Consider the following 13461-nt stretch of genomic DNA (forward strand, 5'->3'; position numbering starts at 1 on the left):
CTGCTTCCCTGACCCAGACCTGGACATGACTTTCTGATGTGACCTTGCCTCATCACAGTAGACTTGCTGGATGATCACTGGCCTGAGACTGGTCTTGATGTCTGTTTCCAGACCTGATTCTGACCCTGATTTTCCTGGTTCAACATCCTGACACCTTGCAGGCCACTGCTCCAGCTGCCTTGCTGCCATCCTCGCTCCCAGCTGCCTTTCCTTCGTGTCTCCTTCGGGACTCCCTTCCCTGCATGTTTCGCTGTGAGTTGTGTTTGGATCTTTTAGTCCTTATGAATCTGTGAATTTGATACACAAATTATATTTGATACACAAATTACATTTGACAGAAACTACAGAAGGAAATAGTTCAATGCCACTTCTTAAGATCGGACATTGGCTTTCCCACTTTGTAGATTCAGTGTGTTTGAAATGACCGGTTCTCAATCCTTTTCCTATAAACAATTGCTGCATTCTCCATCACAGCATCTAAGCCCCAATTTGGGCTTGGTCCATAAATGTCTGTGCGTCTGCACCTCAGTTACTTCACAGAGGGAGCTTTACTGCTTTACTGCCTGTGGAATGCAAGTGTCGGACAAACACACATATAAGTGTATCCTCTACCTTTTGGTATGAGAATATGCGTTACTTCTTGTAGAATAGCAACTGCTAATGCATTGAGTTTGTCCCAGCTTACAGTATCTGAACATTTTAAACAGGCATAGGAGAGATGTTACAGGCCGTGTTCACAAAAAGATGTGAGTCTAGATTTGCATCTAACCCCACAGATGTACATAATGCTATTCATGTTAGCCTGAGGACAGCATAGCACAGGAGTAGAGAGAAGTACAATGACACAGTGGGGAATAGCATAGATTAAAATAGCAAATGAGGGGAGAATTTTCAAAAATTATGGAACCTGCAAAATGCATAAAAATAAGAATGCTTGAAAGTCAAAGGAGAAATAAGCCATTTTCATGAAGGAAAATAACATTAACTCAGAAAAGCTTGATAATCATTACCACCAATATCTGGAAGACCTGCAAAGGGACAGTACAATAATTTATTATTACAAATCACAGTTCAGCTGCTTAGTCTCCTGGGTAGTGAGTACTAATGTGTTTCAGAAAGTTCAAAGAGGAACACTATTGTTGTAATTCCGTATTTGATATGAAGTCTTCTAGTAAGGTCTCTTTCTAATTACACTCTTTATAAAATAGAAAACAGAAATCACATAGAATAACTCTGCTTTTTACTATGTGCGCACACTTAAGAGACAGTAAAGTTAAATTGTAAAAATAAATGTACGTAGGAAGGTTAAATATGAAGACATAGTATTATATCCTAGCTTATAATAACTACAACATAGTCACCAACAATTGTTACAGGAAGAAGTGTATTTTCCACCCTTTTGTTACTTTTGTGGTTTTAACAATAATTCCCAAGATTGCTTTGTCCTATTTTTTCCCCAAAACAACTTTACAGAAGTGAGTACAAGATCAGTGTTTCTATTCCAACTCTGCTACGTGCACTTAAATACATACTTATAAATGAGGGAAGATATCTACTTATTCATGGATCATATCCATGCTGCTAATTCAGATTTCAAATAAAGTCGCTGATGAATCAGATAAGCACTGATTTTCTACCTTGACATCTAGCCAAAGACTAGGATTTCATGCTACAAACCCCTTTATGGATTTTTAGGTACATCTATGAGCACTTCCGACAGGAATTTTTTTTTGCTTTCAGTAGTTCTACTTCTTCAAATTAAATATATGCTAAAGAGATTTGCAGGGCTCAGCTGTACAAGCAGCTAAAAGTTCTACTTACCAGAAAAAGAGCATTTATATTTGGGCAATTCCTACTTTAATGACTTTCTGATGGAAATTCAGCTTCAAGACTCTGAAGGAAATGTGAATTTTAAGGAATCATATTTTTTTATTCATTTAAGTGGAGCAAGAAGGACTTTCTCATGTATACAGGTTTTTGGTTTGGTTTGCATTGTTTGGTGTTTTTTTTCAACTTAAAAGTTTGATTTTCCAATTTCCCATGCTCTGTAAGGGAAATAGATGACTAGGGTTGGTTTGGACTAGAGGTCCCCAGAGGATTCTTTTGCCAAAGAACAACTCCTCATGGATGTGACCTTAGTACTGGCTACCTGTGTGCATCATATCTGTTGCATTTAATGACTGGGGATCCCAAAGGACATTATGCCGGTCATGTATTTTACTGAAGACACTTGCATACTGTGTGCATCACCTGGTTTTGTGGCATGCATTCAGGGCACTAGAACTCCTTTCCTCATTGCTGGCAGCTCTACCTCTGCTGCTGGACTGGGGAGAGCCTAAGCATGGCAAAGACTTGGCCTTAGGCCGTCTCAGTACCCACAAATCTTTGCAGACAATTGAACAGGAAACAACCTGGATATTTCTTATCTACACAACATAGAAAGGAAGCTGTAGTTAAATGTGACCCAAACATCTTCTGTTCTCAAATAGCATACAGTACCATGTAAAATCTGATATAGAATGATGGGCTTCTTTTGTCTTCCAAAAGGTGAAGCAAAATTATGAAAAATCTATTAGAGGTGTACAGTCTGAGTATAATGTCCAGGATGTAAGCTATATATGTTTTTTTCCAGATGGTTCTTCAAACCAAGGCTTAAATATGAAAAAAAAATTGAAATAGTACAAATAGCTCTTTGAAGATTACTTTTGTATATGCCTCAGAAAAACATAGAATGGAAGATAAATAAAAATAACTCACTGCAACACAGTATAAAATCTGACACTTCAAAACAGCAGGTTCTTTTATCCCCAGGGAGATAAACAGAACTGTTGAAAACTACATTAGGGATATTTTATGGTATAGTCTTAACATCTAGGAAGGAAGTTTGGCTGTCTGCCACCAACTTCTGAATTAGGCAAGCAACTTCTTACAGCAAGAAAACTCATGCTTATTTGGCAACACTTTAGGGATGTTCTTTCTTCAATATTTTAGCTTGTAATGGGAGTTTTCTTCGAGAGGTTAATCAAGTCAGATGTAAATTTTAAACTTTTGAATAGAAAACAAAATTGATGTATTGTTTCTTGTCAGTTTAGTCTAGTTTCTTATTTCCTATGTACCTCTCCTTGTCGATCAGTTTCTGCCTTTTAGGTTTTGAATATGTAGGTGAATTCCAAACACATTTCAGCCTAAATTCCTACAAATTTCATGAAAATAGCTATATGATGACTGGAGGAGAAATGCACAAAATATCTCCTTTGAGGTAAAGGCTTCAGCATGATTGTACTGTATTATTATTGCAAATACATGAGCATTTACAAAAGACAGAGAGATTATAAATTGCACAATAATTGAAAATATCAAAGCTTCTTCAATATAGGTGAATGCAAATAGAAAGCACAGATTCAATTAAACAAAGATTCACAGTTTGCATTGCTCATGGAAAGACTTGTATGTATGTAAATTCACTTGGAATTATATTTTCAGTTTTTTCCATATCAGTTTATATGAATACATGAATTGCATGATGAGATTTGCAAATCAATACAGAAGCAAGCAAGTATAAAGTAGAGGTTATGTCTGCATCTCAGTTACACAACTGGTGGCTCAGAATAGAAAAATTTAAGCAAACGTTAAACTAGCTGTCCCAGGTACCACAAGTTGCATAGATACATGATCACAGAACACACTGCAGGCTAACTAGCTCTGATTCCCTCTGTATGCCATTCTAAATTAGGAGTAACTTTAAAAATTGAATGAGTATAAAATTTGTGTGTAAACAGGTTGGTCAAACACACGTACCATGATCCACGAAGCATTTATTTAGAATTTTTGCAATGGCTACTCTCCAAATAAAATTTGCAACCAAAGAAATAGAGACCTTTTATCATTATTCCCTAACATAAAGTTTTATCCAGTTATGACAAAGGGCACAAGCACTATTACTAATTTCTGTTCCATATTACAAATTAAATATACGAGGTAAGAATAAGTGAATGCCTCCACTACGTTAGTATTCTTGTATGAGAGAGAAGTGGATTACTGTTGATCCTGTCAAGCAGGGGAGAGACTCCACTATATAATGTGTCTTTCTTGTACAAATACTATTTACCACACCATATGGTGTAATGGGTTTCTGTAAGGAGGTCCAGTTATTTAACATATCTTCATGTTTTTTCTTTTTTCTTTTCTTCTTTCATTCTTTTTCTTGTTGTGTGTGTGCTGGTTGCTATCTATTTTATCCATAAGCACGTGTTTTTTTAACAGGTTTATTGCTATAGCAAGGACAGAGCTGAGTGGCTGAGTGGGCTGCAGCATAATTGCAGATAGGATGCATACTGTGAAAAAGCTGATGTTTTAAATGTCAAGTCAATTTTAAGGGGAAAATGGCCCAGAAAAAAAATGTAGATCTATGATTTAAGGACATTATTTTTAAACAGCTGATTGCTGGCAACTGAAATAATGTTCAAACTTCAAGCAATTATGAAACAATCTTATGATTTTGAAATTCAAATTGGTACCATGTAAGGGAGAGTCAACTTTTACTTTCTTTTTTTAATGCCAGATGGCTAGGTTTAGAAACTATGAAAAAAAGATTTCAGTAAATAATATTTTTAGTTGAATAACCTCTTTTTAAAAAGCATCATTTACTTTCTTCATACTTACATACTAATTTCAATTAGTTGGTCCTACATTGTAAGAATATTAAGGTTGAAGTTGAGCTCTAAACAGCTTGAAAAAGGGAAAATTCATAACACAACTTTAATTTTTCCCTCCTGTGTGTCAGTTGAATGTACTTGTATTGTTTTTCCCCACAGAATCACACCTTTATACACTAATATTTGTTTCTATCTCTTTCTGACAGCTTTTTTAAGTTTGTTTTTTTTTTTAACTAGACCTTGTTTACCATGTATTATCCAAACCTGCACTTTATAAACAGCCAATAATTTTTAGTGGTGCTTTTTTAAAAGTACTGTTATAACATCAAAACACTTCCTAGATATGTATTAATGCATTTTCCCAATGACCCTGAGATTAGGTGGCACTAGTTTTCCATTTGTTATGTTTATAAGTGGAGATGAAAACTAAAATTAAGAAATGTGTTAGTTTTGCTTGCCGAGTGTGGAAGAGTATGAACTTGACATTTTAGAACTTTTAGCATTTTAATACAGTTGTATACGTGCAAAGCATAGGTTCAGATAGCTTAAATTTCAGTGAAAGAACCCAGAAATTCTGCGAATATGGCTTCAAGTTGCTTTTGTAAGGCAAAGAAACAGCATTACAGACAGAACTTTGTCCAGAATCACAAGGAAGAAGAAGTACACACCTCTGTAGTTTTTTATCTTAGTCGTAATAACTTTGTCATTTTCTCTTTGCTTTCAATAGAAATAGAAATAATTTCTGTGACCATAAGCACCGATTGTAGCAGGGATCCTAAGAGTATAGTCAGGTCTTAAATGTTATTCTGCAGGCATACAAGCAGATGAATTCAGGTTAAGAAATTATTTCAATTCCTAACAATCTTGTATTTCATCTCTTTGATTTTACAGTTTAATTGCATGCTAAAATTCACATCATAACTATTGAATTGCAAACATTATATACAGGAGTACTTTGATGCTCATGATTCCTATGGAAATACATTTAAGGTAATAGTATTTGAAGCCATCTGTGGTTTCTAGACTTCATGTCTCTGATTTCAGGCAAGTTGGATGTACATACAGGCTTAGTTTATGCAAGTTTACGCAATGATGTCATTCATTCATGATACAGCAGGAGTGCCAGAACAATAAGGTGTCCCATCAACAGCTTCCTTGCTTGGCCTTGCTTCCTGACCCTGCTCCAGGGTGCCAGGAGCCACAGGCCCTCCTTGGAGGAGAGCAGGGGAGAGTTGTGGTGGAACTGGAAACCTGCATCCTACTGCATCCCTGGGGCAGGGGATGGTGACCCCAGGCTGGGGGCTGGAATGGGGCTCCCAACAGGCTGGAATGGGAGAGCCAGGCAGCCTCACTGGTGCCCTCAGGGCCCCAACATTTAGAAGGGGCAGTAAGATGGGCACCACCACTCTTCTGCCCCTAAGGGCAGTCTTGAATGGAATAATTCCTCATCTACTTTTCTTATTTGAGAGGCTTACCAATGTGTCTGTATTTAGGCCCATAGAATTTGTTTTCAGCTCAGTGCAGGTGTTTCAGGTTCAGGTAAATATGAATCTTACAGAGTCTGTCTTTTAAACACTGGGTACCAAGTTTGCAAACTATTATCCACCATGCAAAATATTGGCTGGTCAGAGATAGCAAACAGATTGTGAACATGTTCTCAAAGCTGCTTTTGAAATAATGTTAACATGTACAAATAAGTTAGAGGAAATTTAGCTTATGTGCATGTATTCCGGAAAATTTAGGGGAATTAAAGTATACACAATTCAAATTAGATACAATTTAATAACACTTAATAGTTAAGTAGTAATTTCCTTTCCAAGTATCCCAAAACATATTACGTGTTTCTGATTAGTAATGAAATCCTAGTATTTGTGAGATGAAATGTGACATCTGATCTGCCATAACCCTATAAACCCATTTGCATAGAAAGAAATGAAGAAATATTTCTTCCTTTGCAAGGTCAAAAGTTTGCAATTGTAGGATACAAAGGGAAAATGTAAACTGGGATCTGGCTAGAACTAGAGAATAATAATTTCTTTTCTACTGAAACATTCCAAAGGGTCTCTTTCCTGGCTAGGAGTGGTCAATGTAATACTCTCAAGGCCCATTTGAATGATGAAATTGGAATGAGGAATGTATAAATTTAATTTTTTTTTATTCAAGTATCAGAAATATTTCAAATGCCCTTTATTTATTTTGATTTTATATAGATTTTTTTTTCTGCACAATTAGGAGAATTTGTCTATAGGTTCCTTGTACTTCACTGATTCCTTTTAAAGTTATATATGCCTTTTGCAAATGCTTTCATTTCAGAACCAATGTTTCCTTTGGAAACTGATGTATTTTTAAACAGTCTATGGCTTGAAACATTTTGAAATTGTGCAAAGCAATTCTGAAGGATATAACTTTACAGTGATTGCAAGAAAATTCATTGATTTCTCAGTTTTAAAAGTCTTTTTTTATATATCCTGTCACAGATTTCATTTTAAGTACATTATCTCAGATTTTTTTTCAACAATTTATCCCTTACTAGCTTGAGAAGGTAAAATATTTAGCAAATTAGTTTGAAATTTAAAGAATTACTTCTGACTTCTCTGGTGACATTACAACACAGATAGTATTCAAAATATCTTTTTCTATTTCCTCTACAAGATCTGAAGTTCATTTTGTTTATTTCTTCTTTAAACTTGGCCATTGAAGAAAGCAACAAACAATGCATATTTTACCATTTGCTTTGGACAATACACAGCATAGCTAGATATACTTCATTGACATAGAATACCATGAATTTGTGAAGTGGTATTATATTGGATTCTTGATGGCTTGATGGTTATCAATAAATACCAGAATATTGTGTGCTACCAACTCCAATGCAAAATGTGTGAGTAGTTACTATTTCTGAGAGGATCTCATCAACAAACTAGAAAACCTAACTCAAACACAGCTATAAAGTTTAGACATATATAAGAAAACAAACTCCTCTTTTTTGCCTAGTTTGAGTTTAATTTAAAAAAATCTGCTGCCACTGTCATGGGGAAAAAACCTCTTGATTTTACCTAATGTAGTTAAGGAAGAATACCATAATATTTCCTGCAGAGAAATGCTCCTCAAGCCTAAAGATCTTTCGTTCATCCTCCCCACACCAGCTGAAGAACAGGAACAGCTATGAGGCACTGGTACTCATTAATTCCAAGTCAAATTTGTTTCTAAGGAAACACTACTAAATAAAGTATGAAACTCTTTCATCAGGGTTACTTGTATCAGTCTGTCCTGGGGAGATGGATTTACTTTCAGTTTTTTCATTCCGTCAGGATGATAATAGCAGCAGTTTAGAGTCATTTTAACATCCTATCTGTGTCACTTTTCGCTGATTCCTTAAAACTGCTTTGGGGATTATTTTTCCTTTGTCCACTGGTGGTTAATTCCCTTTAATCCCAAATCTTCCAACCTTTGAAACACTTCAGTTGTACAGAATTAGCCTCTCTCTTTCTAAATTACTCTCCTTCACACCTTCATATGCTGTCACTCTGTATATTACACAAAAATAGGTTGTCCTCCAGAAGCATACATTTCCACATTTCACACCACTTATACATGTGAAAGTGCTGAAAGCCTAACCTCTCCGTAAGTGTAGTTTCATTGAAGAAGGTATTGACACAATGGGTTCAAGTAATTTGCTCCTTGTTGACTCCTTGTTGACAGGAAGTCAACATCCATTTGCATTGCTTTGGGATATCCTGCCTGATGTCCGTCTATGATGCAGAACGGCACATTTCTCCTGTAGGCTCTTTGTCAGATATGTCATCCCCATTTAAATGTCTCAGGGCATCTCAGATGGCACTAGACACCTTTGTTTACAAGGCAGAATCAAACACTCCACTTCAGCAAATTATTCTTCTGTGGGACTTAGATAAATGTTTAAAGTTAAACACAGCTTCAGGGTACTTTTGAATATGGAAGGTATCCCTGCACTGCTTGAGTCAGTTCAGCAAAACCCTTGATTTGTCCTCATAAAACTGATCAAATGAGCACCAAAATATACACTTGACACTTTTTCAGAAAAAAACAGCAGACATTCTCCTTCTAAATCTACAATGCAGAAATAAAACATACAAACCACAGAACAGAAAAAGCATCCAAAAGTAAGAAATTAGATTGTATGATCTAATAATAAGGACAATAAACTATTCACAAATGGTTATTGTTTTTGTTCATTCCAAAATGCCAGTATAAGTAAGTAGATAGGCATTCTGTATTTAGAAGGTCTCTCATTTGCTATAATTGCTTAGTAGGGTGTTGTTCTCTATTGCTTCTTTTTATTGCATCATTTGCTTTACTGCCCTGTTTTTGGAGCACGGTTGCTATGTTAGCAAAAAACCAGAAACTAAAAAAACTTCAATATATTTCATTCACATTTTGTCTTCAAAGAACTACTTTTTCCTGTACTGATGATGATCTCATTTTATAATGGGGAAAATGTCAATAATCTTCAGTAAGAATGGTGTGATGCAGCCTCAGAATTTCTGACTTTGCTAATATAGTCTTGTAAAGGTCTACACTCAAACAGCACGACTAAATACTTGGTCTCCTGCTGACCTAAGTATATTCAATTTACAGCAGCAGTAATAACTTCTGTTCTTTTTTCTGCAGAAAAACTTTCAGGGAGCACCTGTTGACGTTTTCACTGGTGAGTCTTAGAAACTCAGAAACACAGGAGAAAATTAAAACAAAAAATAAAACTAAAGAGAAAATTCTCATCTGTAGACAATTTACCAAAAAACCATGCATGTTTAGGTTCCCTGAAAGGTTATCTTTTCTGTGTTACTTAGGGGAAAAAAAAAAAAAAAAAAAAAAAAAAAAAAAAGATAAGGTCTTTCAGAAATAGCATCTTGTTAAAATAAAATAATAACATTTTAGATGGTCACTATATTTATGTAGATTTTTAAGACTTTTAGATGGAAAAACTGAAACCTAAAAATGAAAATCTCAGTCTAGCATTACCAATTGAATCAGTAGTAAAACAACATGTAGTTTTCAAAACTATATCTGGCTGAGTTTCAATACAGTTTTGCTGATACATGGTCCTATAATATCCTACATAACAGGCTTTATTTGTCTCTCCTAACAAATAAAATAAAGAGGACACTGCATTTCTGCACTAATATAAGTTTCAGGTGTTGTACTCAGAACCTAAGTCGATGGAGGATGAATAAAATAAGTATTTTCTATTACATTAGCTCAACCTTCACACCTGCATCCTTTAAGCCTCAGAATTTCGGTGCAGTAATTTAATTTTTTTATCATATCTAGTAGGTTTGAATGTGCTAAAGTGGAAACTAAAGGTTAACTTTCTATTCCTCTGCCCTTTTGGCACAATTTTATAGTATTTCGACTGTTTACAGTAGGTTGCATCATACAAATCACTGTGCTTGTCTAATTATCACATTTACGATTTTAATTTTGTTTTCCCCAGCTGGCTTAGGAAAACCGTATATCTTATTAAGGAATGCAGTATGAGCTTCACAGACTTCATGTTTAAAAAATCCTGTTTCTAATGATGTTATTCTCCAGTCAAAAACAACCACTGATTTAAAATTATTGTTATTTTTTCCTCAGATCTCTACTGTGCCATGTGCATATATTACAGTTATTAATTACACACATGATTAGTACATTGCTTCATTATAATTCCTATTTGTTTGTCTCCATTTTGCTATTTCCTTCCTTTCTTTACATCTCCATTGCATAAAATGTTCCCTTTTTTCTTCTTAGTATGGTTTATTTTGAAATCCTCTTTATTTTTTCCCATTTTCCCCTTTTATTTATGTTTGCCTCCTCCCAGTTAGTTGGGATCTACTTTGCATATTGCCTCTCCCACAGGACCCAAGGAAAGGTGTGAGGAGGAAGGAGTGACGGAGAGTGACCACTGTGCATTAACCCCGCTCCCTGTGCCACTCAGTTCCTTGCCGAAGGGACCGAGCGTGGCCAGCGGTGGCTCTAAGGCAGGGAGGAGAGGAGTCTGGCGTGAAGGAGTGAAGCGGAGCCTGGGAAAGGGGAGAGGAAAAGTACAGGTTTAATGTTTGTCTTTTTGTTTCCCACTACTGCAGTCAATAATTAAATATTTTTTTAAAATTGACAATAAATATAGTCAGTTTTCCCAAAGTCGAGTCTGCTTTTCTTGCAATGGGAACCGGTAAGTGATATCCCCATCTTTGTCTTGACCTTTGAGGTATTTAACGCCTGTTCTTCCTGTTTTCTTCACCACTCTTGTCTTCCTTGAGGGGCTGGGGCAGTGAGTGAGCAGCTGGGTGGGAGTGTGGCTGTTAGCCAAGGCTAACCGACCACACGATGTCAGCTCGAGGTGTGCGTAAGCTTTTTTCTGCACCCTGCAGAAGAAATTATACTAAAACTTCATCTTAGTTACAAGCCTCAAAATCAAGGGTTATCTGCGCTCTCTCTGAAAAAAACATGGATGGAAATACCTCTACTTCTGGAAATGCCTGACCTTAAACTACATAAGAACTGATCCAACATACTAAATTTTATTTATTTCCACTTTCTTTTCTTTTTTGCTTTCTCTCCTTCTTCCCTTTTCTTTCTGTCATTTTCTCTCAGTTTTTCATTTCTTCTCCTACTTTCTCTCCTCATTTTCCTATGTCTTTAGCATCATGAAGGAAATATTCGAACCATTTTCGCCATGGTTTTTACCACCATGTATTATCATGGACAAGATTTCAGTTGTATGTGCAATAAACCACATCTTCAAACAATGTATGTCACTGTAGCTCCATTAGTATTATTGTAACTATGTTATTATATAGCAACTGAGATCTGGTCCTCACGGTACTTAATGGAGCTTTTCTCTTTGTATGTAATCAACTGATAAATTAAATTATTGTGCGAGGCTGAGGGTCTATGAATAATAAACTGCCACTGTTTTTTTTTTTTTAACACTCCATGATTTAATTTAATAAAATCAATGTTATTAGTCTTGTCATATTTAAGTTAACATAGCTTGCTAAGGTATAGCTCTTCAGACAATTTTTTAAAGTAATAAGAAAAAATGAAAACTGACTTTTGCTGATTGCACATAGTAGATTTTTTCCTTCCATTTTTCCCTTGTGATATACTCTGTAACATGAAACTACTTATTTTTACTATTAAAATAGTAAATACAACTTATATTTACATAAAACATCAGATGCTCTTGTACAGATTACTGAAACAGATGACAGTTTATTGTCAGTGGCATTACCTGAATTGGTTGTCAATGTCATAGCATGAACATTATGGTTTCAGTATGCATTGGCATAATGTACTGGCAATTCTGAGGACAGCAATCTTCATAAACCCCAATTAGAGAATACTATGCCAAATAATCATAAATCTTGATGAAGATTGGTAGACCATGATCTATGTTTTAGCAGCAGTATGACAAAAAATATATTACAGTTAATATTCATTGGATTCCATGAAAAGTGACCTAGAAATCTTTTAAAAAACAATAAATCTATGCATAGGTACTGTCTCAGATGATTTGAAATAAATATAGGGACCTACAAAGTGACCATGAATTCATCAAAGGAACACTTTCTGTGCCTGTAATCATTCAGGATAGATTTTTGTAACGAAGATATCTTTCAACCATTTTTCCTTTGTTCTTTTATGATCTGCAGTTTTCATTGTGTTATCTTTGTAACATGAATTTGTTCAGTCCTGAGATCTCGCTATAGAAAATGTAACCAGATACCTCTAAGGAATAATAAACTGAAACACAGTTGGCATAAACACATTTGGTGGTGACACCCAAATGAGTGGTGTGTGGGCAGCAAATTAAACACCAGCTTGCAAAGCAAAATGGTAGTATAACAGAGCAGGGAGGTGATCATCTATCTCCATATGGCTCTGCTGAGACCACACGTACAACCCTGAATGCAGTATTTTTCTGGCTGTTCTAATACCAGGGTGATACTGACTAATTGAATCTCTATTCTCAAACATATTCATTGATATAATTTAATGTCTTTTGGAAACTTTCATGAGATATGCTCTGCTTTATTTCTGTCAGCAATATTCAATAATATTACCCTTATGCTTGCATTGCACGGTGGCTATTTTTACTATGTGTACTTTCCAGTATTCCACTCAAAAATATATAATGAAAATGTGTCAAAACAGTTTAAGGATGGTTTTCTTTTAAAAATGAACTAATTACTTCAGGTAATATACTTTTAATTAAAATAAGAACTAATTTTTTTAGCAGAATTCATATTAAGCTTTTCACAAAACAAACACCTCTGTCTTTTGCCCAACATGAAAGCGTAAAGGACCCACTTCTATTTATGTTTTTTTTCTTTTTTTTTTCTCTAAAAGTGCTATACTTTCCAAAATGAGAGAAAATTGAGGAAAGTGGTAATTCACCTATAGTGATCTTCACTTCCAGAGTATTTTGAGCTCCAGATTTGGGCTTACAATATATGTAAGTAGTTTTGAGGCTATTTTGACCTATCTACAGCTGCTGTAAGTTTTGTTATTAAGGTGAGGTCACTAAAGTAGAAGAGTGAACTAACTCCTGTTCTGTTCTACTTGTATTCTGGTCTAGTCTAATTTAGTTTTTATTCTTCTCTCAGGCCAAGATGATGTATAGCCACTGTTTAAGAAGCTCATCACCTCCTTGGTGACACATTCGTGTCAGGATGCTTTGCACCATGAGAACAAAATGAAGTAGCCAGATTAGGGACTGTGCTATTCCCCTCCACTAAAAACAGAGTTGGTTGGTTGGTTGGGGTTTTTTTAACGATAATAC

This window comes from Balearica regulorum, chromosome 4 (genome assembly GCF_011004875.1).
Source record: "Balearica regulorum gibbericeps isolate bBalReg1 chromosome 4, bBalReg1.pri, whole genome shotgun sequence".
In the NCBI taxonomy this organism is placed as follows: domain Eukaryota; kingdom Metazoa; phylum Chordata; class Aves; order Gruiformes; family Gruidae; genus Balearica; species Balearica regulorum.